The 14,744-nt window shown below is 38.1% G+C and overlaps 1 protein-coding gene across 1 annotated transcript in view; it reads left to right on the forward strand.

Annotated features, from left to right (window-relative positions):
* KCNH8 (potassium voltage-gated channel subfamily H member 8) overlaps positions 1-14,744 on the forward strand; it is a 398,046-nt gene that overhangs the window by 115,193 nt on the left and 268,109 nt on the right. The gene's annotated exons all lie outside the window — the stretch shown is intronic.

The raw sequence follows: 14,744 nt of genomic DNA on the forward strand, positions 1-14,744 counted from the left end.
CCAGTCATTAAACACAGAGATCCGCGTGTTCCCTGCAAAAAAGGAAGTCAGTTAAAAAAAATAATCGGCATATGCATTTTCATTTCCAGTTACCTAGCCACAGAGTCTTTCTCACTATTCTCTTAAATTCTAAACACAAAACAGGAGACACATAGCATCTCATGTTAGAGTAAATTTTCCTGGGCTCCAAACTGCCCCTGGGAAATACTAGGTATTTTCTTGTGGCTGCAGTTTTGTGACTCTCTTTTAAATGAAAGAGGATCTAGGGGTGTGTAAGGTGTCCGCAGTCCTTGGGTTCTATGTAGGAATACATATCATTAGCAAATGGGCCCTGGTACTTCAGGTAAATTAAAGAGAGAGAAATGGGAGAAATGCTAGATCAAAAATTAGAGCAAACTAATATTTTATCAGTATCCAAAATTCTCATTTTTTCTTTAATAGCTTTCCTTTTCCCTTGTAGTAACATAATCCTCTGAGTTTTAGCTAGTGCATGGCTACCAAACTAGAAAAAATATTTCCCAGTCTTATTTGTAATTAGGTTGCGCTTGTGACTAAGTTTTAGGCCAAGATATATGAGAAGGAATATTTTGTGCAATCTCTGGGTAAAATATCTGAAAGGGAAATTGTTTGTTCTCTAATTTATCTCCTTTCCCTTTCCCATGGTGTGGACAGAACTGTGCCCTAGAAAGTACATATATTGAAGTCATAACCCCCAAATGATTGTATTTGGAGATAGGGCCTTTAAAAAGATAATTAGTGTTAAATGAGGCCCTAAGGGTGGGGACCTAATCCAATATGACTAGAGTCCTCATGGGAAGCAGAAGAGGCACTGAGGGTGTGCACACACAAAAGAAAGACCACATGAAAATGCAGCAGGAAGGCAGCTGTCTGCAAGCCAAGAAGAGAGGCCTCAGGAGAAACCAAACCTGTCAGCCCTGTGATCTTGGACATCAAGCTTCCAGAGCTGCGATAAAATAAATTTCTATTGTTTAAGCTACCTAGTCCATGTTATTTTCTTATGGCAGCCCAAGCAAACTAATATGCATATGTTAAAAAGTTAGGACAGCTTAAGAAACTTTTGGGCTGAGACAATGGAGTTTTCTAGATATAGGATCATGTCATGTGCAAACAGAGGCAGGTTGACGTCCTTTTTTCCTATTTGAATACCCTGTATTTCTTTCTCTTGCCTGATTGCCCTGGCCAGAACTTCCAATATTATGTTGAATGGGAGTGGTAAGAGAGGGCATCCTTGTCTTTTGCTGGTTTTCAAGAAGAATGCTTCACTGATAGGTGCAGCAAACCACCATGGCACACGTTTACCTATGTAACAAACCTGCACATCATGCACATGTATCCTGGAACTTAAAATGAAATAAACTTAAATTAAAAGAAGAAAAGGAATTGCATATTTGAAATAGAAACAATAATGGCTAAGATGTTGCTAAAGTTTGTTTACTGGCTCTAAAAAAAAAGATAGTTCCACCTTTTATTCATTATAACAATATTACAATAATGTTTACTCCTTCCCTTCAAAATAAAAAGTTAAGACAAGGCTGGAAAGCCAGTTTCAACCATTTGACAAGGACAATAACATAATGAAATGCAGAGCAACAAGACAGAAGGAACCTGGGTATGTTTACAGATCCACTTTCCGCTCCAGACAACAAAATTTCTCTCTTGTTTTGTTGCATTTCTGTCTTGTTTGAGTCACTTATTTTGGGGTCTTTGTGTAACAATATTTAAATTATACTGTAACTCAGGGTTTCCCAGACTTGCCACTGTTGATATTTTGGGCCAGTAATTCTTGTGGTAGAAGGCTGTCCTGTACAGTGTAGACGCTTAGCACCATCCCTGGCTTCTATATCTTACTCTCATTACTTTGAGGTATTGAGATCAATGTCAAGAAGAGCCTGCTTATGGAAATTTCATCCCCTTTTGTAAGTTATTTTTCCTTGGAGGATATTCCCTGATGATGTGAATTTTGGATATACAGTAGTTATGAAGTATTGGAGACTATCTCTTTGGGACAGGATACCTCAATTCGTTGGCATTGGTAACACAGTTCAGACCACTGTGTCCTTCCCAGTGTCAATACATAAGGCCTACATAGCAAATATGATAAAACAAAAGGATTCCAGCTCTATGTAATTATACCATAATCATTGAAAGGAGGCCTGAGATAAAAGAAAATGGAGGATGTTGCTGAGAATGCAGACTGGCAGGGAGTGATAAAGCTGCCATCCGGTGGAACAAAGAGGAAAGGATTTCCTTTGTCTGAAATATCCGCTGACTGCAGACTTGTCCTTCTTAAGATAGGCGCCTTGTGTAGGTCACTCCAAATCCGTACAAGTATTTTCCTTTTTAAGCCACTTCACAATATCCAAATCTAGGTGTCAGGACCAAACAATGGAGACTTATAGGCTAGATAGGTGGAAAGTATGGCGTACAGGGTGGGAGCAAGAATTTCTTGAGCCCAGTTTTTTAATAAGATGTCTCTGCAACCTTAGACACACTTGAGTAGAAATCATTAAAGGCACCAATTCCCTTTAAGCTAGTCACCATGGGGAATTGTCTGACATTCTAAGAAAACTAATTGATCCAGTTACTAGACTGAAAATTGCCGTCTACCCTAGGCTAATCATACGGCATTATAACTATTTATATAAATTTCTGCCTGTAAATGCAGTTGTGAGCTTTTGAAGGCACACGTCTACATCCCCAGTGCCTGGAGCCTGGGGTTTCAGCGTTGTTAAGATGGTAGTTTCTTAGCAAATACTTGCTGAAGGGAATTGAAATTGATTATTAGCCTATGGGTACTTTAAAATATGTCTGGATTTCTGGTTTTAAAAAATATTCTTATGACTTAAAGTGTCCTCCTTCCTTTTTTCAAGGATCATTTTCTTTTAATATGCTTTAGAAAGCAGATGCTTATCTTATCCTACCCAGATACATTTTGACATTCTGTGATTGTGCTGCGCTGCCTATTTGTTCCTTAATGCTATGATTGCTCTCCTGACCTTACAGAAAAAGTGATAGGGAAAAGCTATCCAACACAATTTCTCCGTGCTTCAGAGCTATAAAACCACATAGTGGGAGATCATCTCTGGTTTTCCTTGTTTGTTCTTGTTATCCTTCAAGCTGAGAATGGACACGCTGAGATGTCATGTCCTGTTTGTTTTCTTCCTCACTCTAGCTTGTTGGCAGAACTTTAATATCAACGAGTTGTGTCTTCTCTAATAGCATGAAAGACCGTCATGATTGGACCTACCAGCCTTAGCTTTTTTATGTTCATCTTAACATATCTATCCTCTCTACAGAAAGCTTATTTTTTCCAACCTATTTGCATATTAGTAGGTCCAATATCATCAGTTTCCTGGAAAGAAAAACGTAGAGAACAAAGATTTAAGGTTGTTCTTAGGATAATATTGCCAATTTTGCAAAAAATATTATTGTGGTATATTAGTTTGTTAGGATTACCATTATAAAGTACCACAAACTGAGTGACTTAAACAACAGAAATCTGTTATCCCATAGTTCTGGAAGCTAGTAGCCCATCTAGATGTTAGCTAGGTTGGTTTCTTCTGAGGGATATGAGGAAGAATCTGTCCCATGCCTCTCACTTCGCTGCTGGTGGTTTGCTGGAAACCTTTCGTGATCCTCGGCCTGTAGAGTGTCACCCAGATCTCTGCCTTCACCTTTACATACAGGTCTCCCTATGTAATGGTCTGTGTCTACATTTTCCCTTTTAAATGAGGACATCAGTCACATTGGATTTGGTCCTACTCTAGTGACCTCCTTTTAACTTACCTCTGTAAAGACCCTATCATCAAAAAGGTCCCATTTTGAGGTACTGGGGATTAGACTGCAGCATATCTTTTGGAGAAGATAAAATTCAACCTAAAACGTCTAGTTACATTTATATTGAATAGATTAGGAATTAAGTCATTTGCCCAAGATTACAAACTAGTAAATAAAAAAACAACCCAAATGCATAAACATTCGTGCTTGACTTCAGTGTCCTTGCTCTTAAGCCACTGATTCTCTGTGGAGGTGGAGATGCTGCCATCTCCCAGGGGAAGTCTGCAAATCTCTGCAGGTTTTTGACTCAGTAATTAGGAGAATGCTTTTGTCATTTATTGGGCAAGATTGAGTTGCTAAATATACTGTAATGTGTGGAATGATCTTGCAATTGAAGAATTGTCCAGTTTCTTGCGTAACTGTCTAATGCCCAGTCAGACTTTCCAGGAGGTGAAACACTGGTTTCTAATTACCTGAATCCTGAACTTAACATACAGAGTACTTTTTGAAAGGATTTATTTCCCACTGAATTTTCAAGAATAAAACCGTAGTGTAAGTGAGTGAAGACTGAACTTTATCACGTTCAGAATTTCACCATGTAAGAAAATCTTATTAGTGGCTCATAACACTTGTTGGTCTGATGGAGCACATATTCAGGTGTTCTGCACTCAGAGGCATAGCATCTGTAGTGATTCTACATACTGGTCCAATTATGCAACTGTTTTATTATATCTTCTGCTCTAGTTGGTCATACCTGAGCATTTCTTGTTGAGATATATATTATCAGAGTAAATGACTTCATTTTTATTTTCTGTTTCTCTCTCTCTCTCTCTCTCTGTGTGTGTGTGTGTGTGTGTGTGTGTGTATATATATCTGAAAATAATGTGTGTAGGCAGGCAAGTTTTATAATGATGATTTTTATTTCTAGATAGTAAAAAGGGAAATACAGCTATTTAAAAGAGAATCTTGGGTTTTGATAAGGTTGTGGATAACTCTTTACTCACAAACACTTTCATTCTCACGTCACCATCAAGGTTTGCCATTTCTGTGTGTACACCTCCTGAGCTATTGCTTATTTGATGTTTGTCTTTATTCTGATTCACTGTTTTATTTTACTTAAATAAATTGTAAGCAAAAGAAAACTAATCCACTACCCTGAATGCAAAACCAGGATCACTAATTTCAAATAGAAGGCAAACATAAATAAATATTAAATGAAAACATTGGTTTTAAGCTTTTTAAAATCAGAAAAGTAAAAAGTATACTGGAAATCCAAGTAATAATAGACCTAATCAATTTTATTATGCCAACCAGCATGTACGTTATTTTATTTAATTTTCCCAGTAACCCTTCAAATAAATATGGGTTATTTCCCATTTACAGATGAGGAAACTATGATGTAGAAAATGACTTAAACACAGGTCTAAATGTTATGTCATGAACGGGTCCCAATTTGTTGCCCCAGTCATTGTTCCTTATTTTATTTACAGATTGATTTATTTACAAATTGATGCGCTTCAATTTATTTATTTTTACATTTTAAAATTTAATTATCTGAGGACATAGTAAAATGCCCCATAAAGCCCATTCTTTTTAACATGTTAGGTTTTCAATTGTTTGCGATATGGATATATGGATACATATACATATATATAGTACATATATATACGCCTATATGTATGTGTGTTTACACATGCACATGCAAACACACACACACTTGTTAAAACAAAACCAATTCTTTTATAATTAACTGCCTTTTTTTAAAGGGAGAATATTTCCAAAGAGGGAACCTCTATTTACAAGCAAATTTCAAGCTGAACTAAGCTGTTGAATAAACAAAAACTGGTGTATGGAAATCGGGAGGGCTGAAGAGGCTTCTTTAGCATTGGGATGGGTAGAGGAAAAGAAGGAGGAATCGCGACAGATAGTAAGAGGAGAAAAGGGGAGCGAGCAAGGGAAATAAATGGGGAAACATCTGGTGATCTGGTGGTATTTTATCCACCAACATGTCTAAAGGTAAGTTTTATATGCTAGCTGCATATTTTAGCTTCAAATACACATTTTAACTAATATGTACATATTCAAATGTAAGATATTTATGTTTTCCACTTAAAATAATCTTGTGTACCACCAGAAGTATTAATACTGCTCTTTGGGCAAAACGCTGTGTTCACACAAGTGTACACATAAGCTGTCTGAATCGGGTATATTCATAGTCAGTCTTACGATTTCAGATCATGATAAAAGTGAAAAGGAAGCAAATTTCTTCATGACCTCCCTCTTTTACAATGAGCTATTCATGACAGACAATTACAGTAAGAAATATTACTTACTTAAAAAAATTATTGTGTATATTTTATATAGATATATATGACACTATAGGATATGTGTATATATAGTAAAATGGTTACTGGGTGGAACAGATTAACATATCCATTATCTCACATAGTTATCCACTTCCACCCCTGTGGCAAGAGCAGCTATAATCTACTCATTTATCAAAAATCCCAAGTACAACACACTATTATTAACTATAGTCGTCTTGTTGTACATTAGATCTTTCAACTTGTTCATACTGCATATTTGCTGTTTTCTATTGTTTGAACTGCATCCCCCCAAATTCTTCTCCCCACCCCAATGGTAACCACTGTTTTATTCTTTGTCTTTATGTGTTTGATCTGTTTTTCACCTTATGATTCCATATATAAGTGAGATAATACAAGTTTTCTTTCTGTGTCTGGCTTATTTCTCTTAGTATCATATTCTCCAAGTCACATCTGTGTTGTGACAAATGGCAGGATGTCCTCCTTTTTTAAGGTTGAATAATATTCATATGTGTGTGTGTGTGTGTGTGTGTGTGTGTGTGTGTATGTATATATTTCTGGGTCATATGGCAATTCTATTTTTAATTTATTTAGGAACCCCCATACTGTTTTTCATAATGGCTTCACCAGTCTACATTCCTGCCAACAGTTTGCAAGGGTTCTCTTTTCTCTATACCCCTGCCAACACTTGTTATCCTGTCTTTTTGATAGTAACCGTCCTAATGGTGTGAGATGATATTGCATAGTGTTTTTAATTTGCATTTCCCTGATGATTAGTGATGTGGAACACCATTTTATATATCTATTGGTCATTTTTATGTCACCTTTGGAGAAGTATTTATTCAAGTCCTTTGCTTATTTTTCATTTGTGTTATATGTTTTCTTGACATTGAGTTGTACATGTTCTTTATCAATCTTGGATATTGACCTCTTATCCGATGTATGGTTTGCAATTCTTTTTTTCTCAATTTGTAGGTTACCTTTTCATTTTGTTGACTGTTTCCCTTGCTATGCAGAAGGTTTTTAGTTTGGCGTAGTCCTGTTTATTTAATTTTTGCTTTTGTAGACTGAACTTTTGGTGTGAGATTCAAGAAATCATTGCCAAGACCAATGTCCTGGAGAGGAGCTTTTCCTCCTCCATGTTTTCTTCTAAGTGTTTTATGGTTTCAGGTCTTATATTTAGTTTTTTTATTGATTTTGAGTTGAATTTTGTGTATAGTATTTGATATGGATCCAATTTTATTATTTGGAATGTGGAAGTCCAGTTTTTTTTTTCCCCAGTACCATTTATTGAAGAGATTTCCTTATCCTGTTGTGTCTTTTTGACGTCCTTGTCAAAATTAGGTTCACTGTATATGTTTGGATTTATATCTGGACTTTTATTCTGTCTCCCTGTTCTTTGTCTGTTTTTAATGCCTGCACTATTACTTTTTTATTACTATAGCTTTATAATATAATTTTAAATCAGGAAGTCAGATGCTTGCAACCTTTTTTTTTTCTTTAATCAGAATTATTTTGACTATTTTGGGTCTTTGGTGGTTCCATATGAATTTTAGGATTATTTTCTGTCTGTGAATTGTCATTGAGATTTTAATAGGAATTGCATTGAATCTATATATTGTGTTGGGTAGTGTGGACATTTTAACAATATTAATTCTTCCAATCCATGAGCATGGACTATCTTTCCATTATTTGTCTCCTCTTCAGTGCCTTTCATCAGTGTTGTATAGCTTTCAGTGTAGATATCTTTCTCATCCATTATTTCGCTTCTAACACTAAGAAGATATTCTTAATGAGTTCTTTTACACTTAGTTATTCAATATGACTCTGGAAGATTTTTAGAATATTTGATTATGTCATCTAGTTATTTCAGAGTTGGAACTCAAAATAGTAAAAGAGATAATGATTTGGGTTGTAAAATTTCAGAGTATTGCCAAAATAACAATTTTAAATTTGAAGCACATGTGACTTCCCCACTTGGCTGTTAAGTAGTGGGTTCATAGCATAGAATATGGAATGTTTTCAGGTAACTACAAATTTCAGAGCAAAAGATGTCATGCCCACCCATTTAATAAATGAACAACAGCAAGAATGTACTTTTAAATAGAATGTGTTGTATCCAAATGAATGTTTTTGTGAATACCAGAGTTCCCAGCATGGACAACACTTGTAGTTGCTTTAGAATTTCACCACGTCTAAAGAACCAAGAATTAATTTTATCAAGAGCTAGAGAAACCAGGCTTGAGATCACACAAAATAAAAAGATAGTTTATTCTAAGATTGAGTGAGACCTGGGGAGAAAGGAAAGATCATTCTGAGCAAAACAAAATTATCTTCTCACCTAGCCCTCCCATTGATTCAAACCAGAGTCTAAGACGAGAGAAAGGCAATACAACAGCACAAGTGCAATATTTTTTTATAAAGTTCTCCTCAGGCTGTTGAGAATCTTAAAGTCATTAGCACCGTGGGCATTAGGCTTATATAAATGGTAGCCTTGGCAGCAACTGAATGCATCCAAGTGAGCCTGGAGGACAGTATAAAACTTAGATTCTTACTTCTTTGGAAGCCAAAAGGACTGCATTATAAGGACATTTCCTCTGAGTGTTAGAAGTATTTGTGAAGAGCCCCAAGAGACTTGGTTTTCTAAATGTGAGACCTTGTAATATTTTTCCTGTGTAATATATATGACCATATTTTTACTCACTGGGTTGTAGAGTCAAGGAAACTCAAAATAGTTTGTCTAGTGTTCCAGTTATGACAAACTACATTAGGACCTAGCAACTTAACAATAACTATATCCTACAATTTTGTGGATCAGGAATTTAAGTTGGCCATGGGTGGCTAATTCTCCTTCCATGTGGAGTTAGCAGAGGTTGGAATTTGGTGGTGTTCAGTGGGGGAATGCATCTGTTTGGAAGGTATAAGATGGCTTCATTCATGTATGGCATCTTGAAAGGCTGAGATCAGTTGAGACCATGAACCAAAGTGCCTACCCATGTCCTCTTCCGCATGGTGGGTTGGGTAGTCACTAGTCTGGTAGTCTAGTGTTTCATGAACCAGGCAGAAGCTGCAAGAATTTTTGTGATCTCATCTAAGAAGTTACATAGCATAACTTCTGCCATACCATATTGAGTGGAGCAGACACAAGTCCACTCAGATTCACGGAAAGGAGACCAAAATTCTACCTCTTGATAAGAAGAGTGTCAAAGAATGTGCAGTTGTGTTGTACAACTTCAATATCTAGTTTCATAGAAACACATTTGGGTATGAGTGTGTGTGTAGCAACAGGCAAGAGAGCATTTGGTTCTGACGCTTGTAAAATTTGCAGTTTTCGTAAAGTCTATGGGGCAACCAAACAGTTACCATGCTTCCTTCAACTAAGTGTATTTGAAAACATTGGGTCATATTATTGTGACTATTCTCAGTTGCTTTCTCTGGCTTGATTCATCTGAAGCCTTACTGAGACTTTGCATGCCCTCAAATAAAAAGCATGCATTGTTCTTTATGTTTTGGCAAAAGATTTTTTAAAGATTCTCCAATATATTTTTTCAGTCTTGATAGGAGATTAATATTTTATATTTGCCTCTTAGGCCTTTTGCATTCAGGAGGTGAATCTCACAAATGCATTTATGGAAGACAACTTCAAAGTCATGGTAGCAGGAAGGCAAAGGGTTCAGAAAGTATGTGCACTGAAGGTAGCACATGCAGCCTGTATGGAGAGTCTGCCTTGCAGTTTATCTTTCTGTTTGCACATCAGCTTTGTATTTGTAAATGTAGGCTGTCTTTCTTTTCTTCTTTTCATTTATCTGAGAGAGCTACTCTGAGAGAGCCTGTTCTTTTTCTATGGTCATGACTAAAGTTGCATTGTTTAATCAATGAGCAGAGGTTTTAAGTAAGTCCAGTTTTTGAAGTGCTCTTCACTGACCCACACTCTGCAGCCAGAATGATGAGAAGAAAGTGAGACAAACGTAGAGATCAGGTTGCAGTGCATTCATCAGAAACTGCTTAGCTTAGCTTGTTCTGCTTAGATTTAGTGTTCAGCGATACTGCCTAACTAGATTCCTCCATACTTTCACTTCTTCAAAGTCAGCCTCAGCACCTTCCTGACTTAGCACAGACAACTTCATAAAATAGAAACAGCTAACATTTACTGAGCGTTCACTGTGGGCCAAGTTCTGTGCTCTGCTCTTTGCCTGTGTTGTTGCTTCAATTTAATCCTCTCCTCAACCCTTTGAGGTATATCCTATTACTATCATATTGCACAGTTAAAGATATTGATTCACAGAGAAGTTAAGTGGGAGGGCTGGGATCCAAGTCCTGACAATTCTGACTCCTGACCCCTTGTACTCTGAAATACTAAGTTATGCTCATGCACCTGGCAAACCTAAGCTTTCTACCTAGGAAGCCCTTAGTCTATGGCGGTGGATGGTAGGCATGCCAGGCACTATACATACCCCTTGGGGTGAGTGACTGACAAATTATCAAGGAAGGACTAGCTCAATAATAGCTAGAATCAGAAAGTTTTAGAGTAGAATCTCGGCTCTCTACCATTCAGTAAGTATGTATTCTAGTTCAGTGACTTTGCTTGTTTGAGCCTCAGCTTGATCTTCTCTAAAATAGAGATCCAGTATCATCCTCATAGATGTCTTATGAATGGCCAAATGAGATAACCACCTTTCATCATACATTATCAGGAACAGCCACATAATGTGCAGGGGCCATTGCAAAATGAAGGTGCAGATGCCTTTGTTAAAAACTTGCTAAAAATTTCAAGACAGCACCAGCAGAGCGTTAAATGAAAGCATGGGGCCCTTCTAAGCGTGGGGTCTATGTGACTGCACAGACCGCATGCCCATGAGGGTGGCCTTCTACATCATAGCCATTTAATGAATATTCTTTCCACCCCTGACATTCTTCCCACCAGAATAACCTGCCTACTCCATTTTCCCAGAGTGCTAGATCCTCAGAACTTCACATTAAGGAGCCTGGAATCTAATGCTTGGCCCTTGGCTAACTCTGAACCCTGGCCTGTGGGCTGGTTTCTAGTTTTCCCTTACCTTATCAGAAAGCCATGAATATCTATCCATCTTCAATGAGATCTCACAAAAGTTCTGTGAGGTCTTAGCCAAGAGGATCTATGTCTCTTGAGTTGAACAGAAATTAGAAAATCAACACAAAAAGTTACATCATTTACACATGCTTAAACTATACTAGCAGCATGAATAATTATATAATATCGACTGGCTACAATTATATTAAAATAGTGCTTTATTTTTCAGTGATGAGCCTTTACTCTACGTCATCCATCAAATTTACACAATCACTGGCACCAGAAATTCATCCTTCCTGACACTGTCTTAGGTCAGACCCTCACAATTTTGGTACAGAGCTATAATAACTCCTCTCAATCTGTAGACCAGCCTCCAGTTCTGCACCCTCAAGTCTTTTCTCCTCACTGTCTCCAAAGTTGTCTTCCTAAAGTGTGTCCTGCAATCCCCAAGTGTGCCTCTCCACAAAACACATGCTACTGTCTTATGACAGAGCCTTCAGGGGTTCCTCATGGCCTTTCAGGATAAATAAAAACTCTTCACTCTGGCATATAAAGCCACTTATGAACTAGTGCCAGCCTATAATATCTTTAAACTCATCCTTCCCTTTTTCTATCCCTGTTCCCTTCATTTCTCATCATTCCCATGTCAGCATATCCCAGACTTCAGCCTAATTATTTTATAGTATTGTTTTTTAAAGATCTTCCATATCCTAACTTGCCTTGTGCCTTTGTACTCGGTGTTCCCCCTGCCAGGAATGCCACTCCCCACTCCCAAATTCCATCCTCACATTAAGCTAATAAAACTATGAGATTCAATTGAAGCCTATTTTATCTGTGAGGCTTTCAACTATGACCTTCTGTTTCACACGATGTTTCCATGCATCACAGTAGGCACCACCTTGTGTTATCACTTTCTCTTTATACATCTCTGTTTCATCACGCATGTTTGAGGGTGACATTGGTACCATATTAATCTTGTTATCTACAGTGCCTAGAATAGTTCCTGATATATAGTAAATGCTATTTGCTGAATGGGCGAATGAATTGCTGTTTCAATTGAAGCCCTATACTGCTTCCATGTTAGAATAACCTTGAGATGTTGTATACCTCTCTCTATATTCTCACATAAACTCATTTTGCTTTTCTGTTTCAACTTTATGGTTACCTTTCCTCCCAGGAAAGACCTCTGACCTCACCCTTCACTTTTCTTTCTGTTTCTAGACATTAATTCCTTTGCTGGAATATTTTCTTTTTCTCTACTTAGAAAACATATTTCAATCCTCTATCTTACACAGAGAGAGGGATTGGTGTTCTGGAAGTTTCTACTGGGTTGATAAATTAACATCTGTTTGCATGGGAAGTGACCGGGTTGTTCTAAGGTATTTTGATTCCAGCATGAGGACGGCGGTCTGAAGGGTTATTCATTGACATCTCTCTGCTCTGCCTCAGTCCTGGCTGTCACAGCTGCCTCTGGGAGGTTGGGCCAATAAAGTCAGAGAGGAGGTAAACAAAAAAGGCAGCTGAGAGAAGTGAGTGTGTCCCCTGAGCATGCTGGCAAGAAAAGGCCGGGGAAAAGCACCTGAGAAGACAGCCGCTAGAATGCAGCTGATGCCAGCAACTTGCACACAACTCAGAAATCCCCGTGCCTGATGATGGAGACAATGGGACCTCTCTGAATGTGAAAAGAATAAGTATTTTACTCTGCTTAGAAACTTTGGCGTGTAAATATCTCTGAAGGCTGAAAGAGCACTCTAAGAAGCAGTCCAATGTTGGCCTTCAGCAACTTTGCAGGATGTTCAAAGGAATTCACATTTTCAGATGCTTATTTGAGAAGAAAAATGTAGTAAATCATAGAAAGCATTTTTTACCATTTGTAGCCGGTTAGATTGGAAAAAATTATGACTTTTGTGTATGAAGACTCGAGTTTGAGTCCTTGCACAGTCACCAAGGTGCTGTAGGTGATCTTAGCCAAGCTGTTTAACCCTACAATATCTAATCTTGCCTGTAAGAGGCAAGCAGAAATATTTAGCTCTTAAAAGCATTTAAGAGGATTGGATAAAGAAAGTAAACTATAGAAAATATAAAGAAACACATAAATGCTTGTTGTATTGACTCTCAGAGTCTACATTCATATCTACCAGACCAAAAGGCTTCTGTCCCTTATGAACTATGTAATGTTGAGCAATTAACTTCAACTTCCCAAGCCTCAGTTTTCTCTTCTGTAATATGGCAATAACAGTAATATCATCTGTTTCATAGGCTTAAGTGAAGTGTAAAGTGCCTTCCACAGTGTCTAACACATAATATGTGCTCAGTAAATTTTAATTGTCACTCTTGTAACCAATAGCATTACCGTTGCAAAGTTTGAATTCATCTTACAATAATTTTGTTCAGTATCTGAACACAGAGTTTAGAGTACCTGTTATGTTTGGGTCAGGCCCTCTGTTTTGCACATAAGAGAGTACAAGAAAAGGGAAAATATAAACCTTGCCCTCCTGTACCTTGTGGTCTATTAACAGAGAAGGACTAATCAAATAATCACACAAACATATTCGGTAGTTTGAAGGCAAGTTGCAGGCTGCTATGGTAGACAATAACAGGGGGATCTGACCAAATACGAAGTTCAAGGAAACCTTCAGCAAGGAAATGATATTTGAGTCGACTTTTGAAGGATGAGTAGAAATTGACTACATGGAGGAAAGAATGAAAGCATTCTAGTCAAAGAGAGCCACGTATGCAAAGTTCTTGGGAGAGACTGTCTTATTTGAGACGTGGAGAGAGGGCCAGTTTAGCTGGAGGGCAGATAGCTGTGTATCACATAGAAGAAGGTAGGTAAACAAAGTTAGATCACTTGGGATTTTGTCGACTATGCTCAGGCTATTGAGAGTCAACTTAGTACAGTCAAAGTTTTTTAAGCAGGAAAGTCACATGATGAAAATATCATTTAACAAAGAAAATTTTTGCTCCATATGAGTAATCCACATAAGAGATGATGGTCATTAAGGCAGGTCCTACTCGAAGTGTGATCTGAAGACCAGCAGCATCAGCTTACCCTGGAATTTATTGAGTGCCGCCCAGACCTACAAATCAAATCTGGGGATGGGGCCCAGCACTCAAGTGTTTTCCCAAGCACTCCAGGTGATTCTGATGCTCACTAAAGGTTAAGAAGCTCTGGTTTGGTCTAGGATGTAGCCAGTGAAGACTGAAGAGTGAACGCATTTAAAACCAATTTCAAGGGGGTGGAGCAAGATGGCCGAATAGGAACAGCTCCAGTCTCCAACTCCCAGCGCCAGCGACACAGAAGACCGGTGATTTCTGCATTTTCAACTGAGGTACTGGGTTCATCTCACTGGGGAGTGCCGGACGATCGGTGCTGGTCAGCTGCTGCAGCCCGACCAGCGAGAGCTGAAGCAGGGCGAGGCATCGCCTCACCTGGGAAGCGCAAGGGGGAAGGGAATCCCTTTTCCTAGCCAGGGGAACTGAGACACACAACACCTGGAAAATCAGGTAACTCCCACCCCAATATTGCGCTTTAAGCAAACAGGCACACCAGGAGATCATATCCCACACCT

This window comes from Theropithecus gelada, chromosome 2 (assembly GCF_003255815.1).
Source record: "Theropithecus gelada isolate Dixy chromosome 2, Tgel_1.0, whole genome shotgun sequence".
NCBI lineage: Eukaryota > Metazoa > Chordata > Mammalia > Primates > Cercopithecidae > Theropithecus > Theropithecus gelada.